This window comes from Diabrotica undecimpunctata, unplaced genomic scaffold (assembly GCF_040954645.1).
Source record: "Diabrotica undecimpunctata isolate CICGRU unplaced genomic scaffold, icDiaUnde3 ctg00000592.1, whole genome shotgun sequence".
NCBI lineage: Eukaryota > Metazoa > Arthropoda > Insecta > Coleoptera > Chrysomelidae > Diabrotica > Diabrotica undecimpunctata.
Window position 1 is genome coordinate 512,133 of NW_027311898.1, and position 6,496 is coordinate 518,628.

A 6,496-nucleotide genomic window follows, 5' to 3' on the forward strand; every position below is an offset into this window, starting at 1 on the left:
GAGTTGTCAAGCATGCCTGTAAATCAAATGCAATTGAAGTAAAGTTTGGGTCATTCTGACTCTTCTGCTTGTCTGCCAATTTCATTGCATAAGTTAATTCAGCATTCATGTGATGATTCTCCCTCCTTTCCAGTAACAATTCCTTCTCGGTAGCGTGAGCGTATGACAATTTTATTTTAATTTCGTCACATGTATGACAAGTATGCTTTTTAGGATTTTTTATTTTTATTCCTGAGTTACGAAAGACATTGCCATAAATAGTTAAACTGACTGGGTCATCTACTTCTTGTTTATATTTACTGTAAATTTCCTCCAGCGTGTAGTGAGGTGGCAAATATTTTTTAGTAGTCTCTTTACGACAGTAATGACTCTCATATGCTGGAACAGATGCAAGGTGCTGATGCACCAAAGCCATTCTGTCTGTGGATATTTTATTTCCAGGGATGTGCTTTCCTCGTTTATCTGGGGTGGTGGCTGAAGCATGGGAAGCCTTTTTTTGTTGGACAATGGTCCATACAAACTTTACTGTCTCGCCAAATATTATAAGAAAACAGCTCTTACAGACTTCGATCCTTTGACCCTGAATCGGAATATTGTAATGAACTAAAGTTATCACCTGGTTCAGATTATCACCTGTATTTAAGAGACCGCTCAGATAGGCTGCCCTTCGGTCACGTATTTTTAAATTCCAATAGGCAAGTGAACATATTTTTTTGATCTTCAAGTGAAATTTTCTCATTGCACTTTTTTCTGCAAGAAGGCAGTGGTAGCCAAATTCGCCCAGCAACTTCTATACCTTGCCCCGTAACATATGCTAATCCTTGATTTCGTGATAACTTTCTTTTTTTTTTCTTTCTTCTCTAGTATCACCTTTTGAGCCTCGCTTTTTAACTTTTTCTTGGGATAGATTTTCCTCTTCATTTATTACATCATTGACGATCTGAGGAAGTAAGACTGGATCTTTAGCGCCAATATTCTCGTTTTTCTGTACATTGCCAATGACTTCTTCATCGCTGGTCTCCGGAAGAAAGGTGGGGTCTTTATCACTGTCATCACTGTCAGCCTCATTTTCTACCAAATATTTTACATCATCATTAAAGATTCCTGGTAGGAAGGTAGGATCTTCATTATTATCACTTTCGAAGTTGAGATCCTCATTTTCTACCCAATCTTTTACGCCATCATTAAAGATTCCTGGTAGGGAGGTAGGATCTTCATTATTATCACTTTCGAAGTTCATCCTTCTGACAACTCTAGCTATCTTCTTTCGTTCTAGCTGGCATAATCCGGTTGTACTCGTAGAGGCTTCTAGATCTGAAAACCAAATAAAATATGATTATTAGTTTTTAGCAGACTGTGTCACCCGATAAATAATTTTTTAAAACAAAAAAGTTATGATTTAGCAGAAAATAAAAGTTAAAGCCAATATCATTTATTAAAGACTGCAACCGATTTGTTGGAACGGCGACTAGTTTAAATTTAAAAATAAAACCAAAATTAAAACAAAAACTAAAACTAATTAAAAATTTTTTGAAATAAAAATAAAAAATATTTTTCAAAATAAACTACTAATATGTACTTTTGAAGTAAGTTATAATCATATGCATCGCTGAATCTTCCGAGTAGTCACATTTGAAATTTAAGATGGATAGACTTTTCTAATTCTTAAAAATAGTGATGTTCTGTGTGTAACATGTTTCTGACATTATTATCACTAATCACATATACAAAACCAAAATGTTCAGCACAATCGGCTGATTTTATTGAGTCGAACAAAAACAAAATCGTGCATATACGTGAACAGACAACAACCTAACCTAACTACACACAACGCAAAAGTATAGAGATATTTTTATAAATAGACGTATTTTGTTTATCTGTAATCAACTTAAAAAAACTAATACAAAAGTTGTAGTTTAAATTGTTGTTTAAGTCAAAAACCATAAATTGCAAAAAAAACAGAAAATTGGAGCAAAAAAAAAATATATTGCAAATCACCCATGTTTCACATATCACCATAAAATGTCAAAAATACGAAATATAAACTTAAAATAAAGTATGGCCACCACGTTGGTTTATCACAGCTCTACATCTACTGTTCATGCTTCGAATCACATTGTTAATGTCTGCTTGAGGTAGTTGTGTCCATTGTTCTCTCAGAAGCTCTTTTAATTAAAACTCATTGTAGATATTGCCCATATGTGGAGTAATTCTTCGTTGGAGCATGTCCCATAAATGCTCAATGGGATTCAAGTCCGGTGATTGTGCTGGCCACGGCAATACATCAATACCCTCGTTATCCAACTAGTTTGTTACAATATGCGCAACATGTGGTCGAGCGTTATCGTGCATAAAGTAAAAATTTTCTCCAACAGCAGCAGCAAACGGGCGCATAACAGGTTCAAGAATAGTGTCCAAATATTGCTGACTTGTGAGAAAGCCACGTGGGAAAATGAGGTCAGTTATTCCGTCAATCATGATTCCGCCCCATACCATTAATGTACCACCTCTGTATGCATACACTTCTTGAAGATGTCGTAATCATTCTCCATTTCCGGGTCATCTCCAAACTCTTGTCCGACAAGAATCTGGATGAAATCAATATCTAGACTCGTCACTAAACCAATCTGTGGCCCAGTCATTGTCAGTCCAATTCTGAAACTCTTGACACCAGGTTAATCTTGCAGCGCGATTGCCTCTAGATAGAGGTGGACATCTCAGTGGTCGCCGACTACGAAGATTAGCTTCATGGAGACGATTCCTCACAGTACTGCTGCTAATTGTTACATTATGTGCAAGCTGTAATTCATTAACCAGCGCGGGTGCTGTGATTGTTGGCTGCCTTCTGGCATTTAAAATTAAATATCGGTCTTGAGCGACGGTTGTAGAGCGACCACGTCCTGGATGTTGCTCGGCTGGACTCCCAGTGTCTCTGAACCGACGCCACAAACGACTTACGACGCTTGACACTCCCAGCTGGTCAGCAACTTGAGTTTGTCGCATATCAGCTTAGAGGAGGCCTACGGCTCTATTCATCTCGTCCAACTTTAAATTTTGTAGTTGCGTGGTAAAAAGACAATATCTTTAACTCACCTATTAAGCAAGAATGGTATAAAGTGACTAAAATTAAAAATAAACAAAACATAAATATGTCGATTTTTTTGTTCCTTATAAAAAACACTCTAAAACACGTATTGCTATCAGTTTTACAATTTTTTTTTTGATAAGAAGTGAGTGTCTATATCAACAATTATAATACAAGCAAATTTATATGGTCATGAAATTTCTGTCATTGGTATTGTTAAATTATTAAAATATCCTTAGACTTTTGCGTTGTGTGTATTTAGGTCGGTACTTATTTATAAATAGTTATAAATAAATTAATAGTGTTAACTTCAACCATAACGAGTAGCTACCTATAATTAGTTAGATACTTTTAAAATTAAAAGTATATCAATAAAAAGTAAGACTTACCCAGCTTTTTAACATCTTCTGCCATTGGTTACACTAATTGCATAATTTTTTGTGATCTTGACATAAACATTTTTCTTTAAATGAGTACAAATTATTAAGTAAGTATCTAATATTACAGTGCTTCTTTTATTTATTATTCCTATTTATTTAAAATAAACATAACACCAAACGTTAAAGCAAACTCAAATATAAAGCACAAAAGTAACCTCCAACAATACGTAACCTTTACGTGGCGCCAAGCACATGTCCACAGCACACTCCTACGAAGGTTAAATTAATCTATGCACATGTCATTGAAAACAGGGTTGCCAGAGTAGTATTGTCTTAAACAAGGACGGACAAACGATACCAAACCAAACCAAAATGTAATTTTACTAACTGGAAACAAGTCAACCAGCCAGTGATTATGGTGAATTCAATACTGTCCGTAATGTAACAAGTCCACTTATTTCCTTTTGCACAAATGAAGTTTTTCATATGTTTAACTTACGTTCTACACGTAAAAAAATGTAGCCTTTCAGTGGTAGTAGACTTGTCTCTTTTTACACAGAGTTAGACATTGGTAAACCAATGAATATGACATGATAAAAAAAAATCCGAAAAATGACTTGTTACCTTTTGCACTGAGGCCGTCCATATATGTAAACATATATTGTTGCATTCATGGCAAATAAGCTGACATGTGCAATAATTCTTAATTTTTATAATTGTATATATCTCAAAATTATTTTGAGATGACGATACTACTTCCCAGCCATCTTGTGTTTGAGATATTAGGAGTGCCTAAAGAATTATGACTGGTTTCACAGCCAACACTTACATCTGTATTTAAATTATCAGTATCATTTTTTACATTAGCATTTTCATAGTTTACCTTAGTTAGCAGTTTTTCACTATTTAAGTCCTTACAAATTATTTCCCTACGTTTCTTTAGCCTCCTATAAAATTGTCTTTTGACTACAACAGCTTTATATGGCATCATCAGTTCTATTCAATTTGATCTGTTCCAACTTGTAGTGCTTAGGAGCCCGTTTTAACCAAGTTTTCATACAGTCTTCTATACTTCTGGTAGTTGAACCTGGTATGGCTAGTTTTACAGAATCTGTAAAAATTATTACATGAAATATATGTAATCACATACATTTATTTAGTCACCCTTACCAACGATCACTTTTTTAAGTATATTGTTGTTAAAGGCCTTTTTATTATTCCTTGATCCCAAAAAGCTCATATTTTTAGCTACTTTATAAGCCAAACAACATCTTAATGCTGAATTGGTAGCAGATACTACACTATTTTTATCTAATGTGCCCAGATACTTGCTCTAAAAATAAAATAGTTTAATAAATATAACAGTTGACATTATAAAAGTTTTACCAAGGATATACAATTGGCTTCATTTTCAGATAGAAAATTTTCCAAAATTTGTAAGTCTTCAAAAGTGTAAATTGGTAAAATTACAGGAACATTGGGCTTTAAAACGGAAGACTGTTCAATCAGTGGTCTATTTTTCAAAAGAGACAAGATTTCCTTATTTTGTTCAATTATCAGCGCTAAATGTGACACCAGCTTAGTCTGAAAACCTGTAAAAAGATAGATATATTGAGCAATCAATAAATGGCCATCTTCAACAATTAACCCTGAACTACCGAAGTGGACTAAAGTTCCGTAAACACTTCAGCAAATACAAGGTTATATACTGCAAATAGTACCTAATTAACATCTACTTACTACTTTGAGACTCTGCATTGCTTTCAAGGTTTCTTTCAACATTTACTGAAGTGACTGGGGTATCACAAGACGTTCCTGTATTACACAATGTACTATAACTAATACACGAACTTGTGGAGCTTCTTGGGGTGTGTGAAGAGGTATCCTGAACAGCTGAAAACATAAAGCCTTTATAACTTATAACCATAAACAATATGTAACTATTTACCTTTACAAATTTTCGGTGGTCGTGGTAATGAATCCTCTTCAGATTCAGTGTCACTATAAATGAACCGGCGTGGTTTGATTCTCTGTCTTTTCTTCTCTGAATTTACCTCATCGACTTCTGACTGTAGATCTGATGTAACTTCAGCTACTTTTGCCTTGACCTGAGCTTCTTCAAAGCTATCTTCAGAATATTTTATAAAAATTAGCAGATCCCAACAGATAAATTAATTTGAAACAAGGTTTTTATTTTTTTTTTTTAAATAATTATACTTGTATACATACCATAGTATCTAAAAATACGTTTCACCGTAAATAACTGCCAATCTTCTGTGCAACTATCCCCTTTCTTTACTGCTTTATCGTAAAGCGCTTGAGTTTTATAAGGAGGCCAATATACTTCCTTTTTTCTTGGAGTGAGCCAGTTCTGGTGCACCACAGCAACAGAACCTCCCTCTTTCTCATCAAACTCTATTAATACGAAAGACATATAACTATATACATATATAAGCCTAAAATAAAACGAGGGAAAATTTCGTTTCACGTTTTGAGAAAAGCTGATTTTAGAGGTTATAATCAGAGACAAGTCATCTGTTGTCTCTGTTATAATCATTCTTCTTCGTTAGGACTAGGAGGGAAGGCTTGGAAGTACGTCATCACCGCGCGCGATTTGAAAATTAGACTCAACAAAGGCTCAACATAAATTATATTAGGTCCTGTCATATTTTTAAATAAAAAAAATAGCTTCTAAGTAGTAGTAGGATTGAAATAGGTAGGCTAAATGTTTTTAAAAGCGAGATCAAAAACTTTTTGTTAATATTGGTATTATTTACGTTACTTTTACGTGAAATACACCTAATTTTTCGACGTCCATAAAACACAGTGAGGAAAATTCAAGCAATACGTATCTAACCAACACGGTTCTAAAGTTTTGTTTTCCAAAATATTCCTCAAAATTTAACTGAAGGAAGTTATTTCGCTTTCGTGATTTTTACGTGAAATAAACGTAGCTTTGCAATGTAACCGACATTCACAACTATTATAAAAAACATGTACTATATTTTGCATTAAGATTTTATATTTATTC

The 6,496-nt window shown here is 34.0% G+C and overlaps 1 long non-coding RNA gene across 1 annotated transcript; it reads right to left on the reverse strand.

Annotated features, from left to right (window-relative positions):
- Positions 1-5,311: 5,311 nt before the first annotated feature.
- Positions 5,312-5,878, reverse strand: LOC140431171 (uncharacterized). The gene is made up of 3 exons (XR_011949637.1): positions 5,695-5,878; positions 5,414-5,593; positions 5,312-5,358 (listed from the first exon to the last, which is right to left on the reverse strand). It is a non-coding gene; the product is annotated as an uncharacterized lncRNA (long non-coding RNA).
- Between the last annotated feature and the right edge of the window lie 618 nt (positions 5,879-6,496).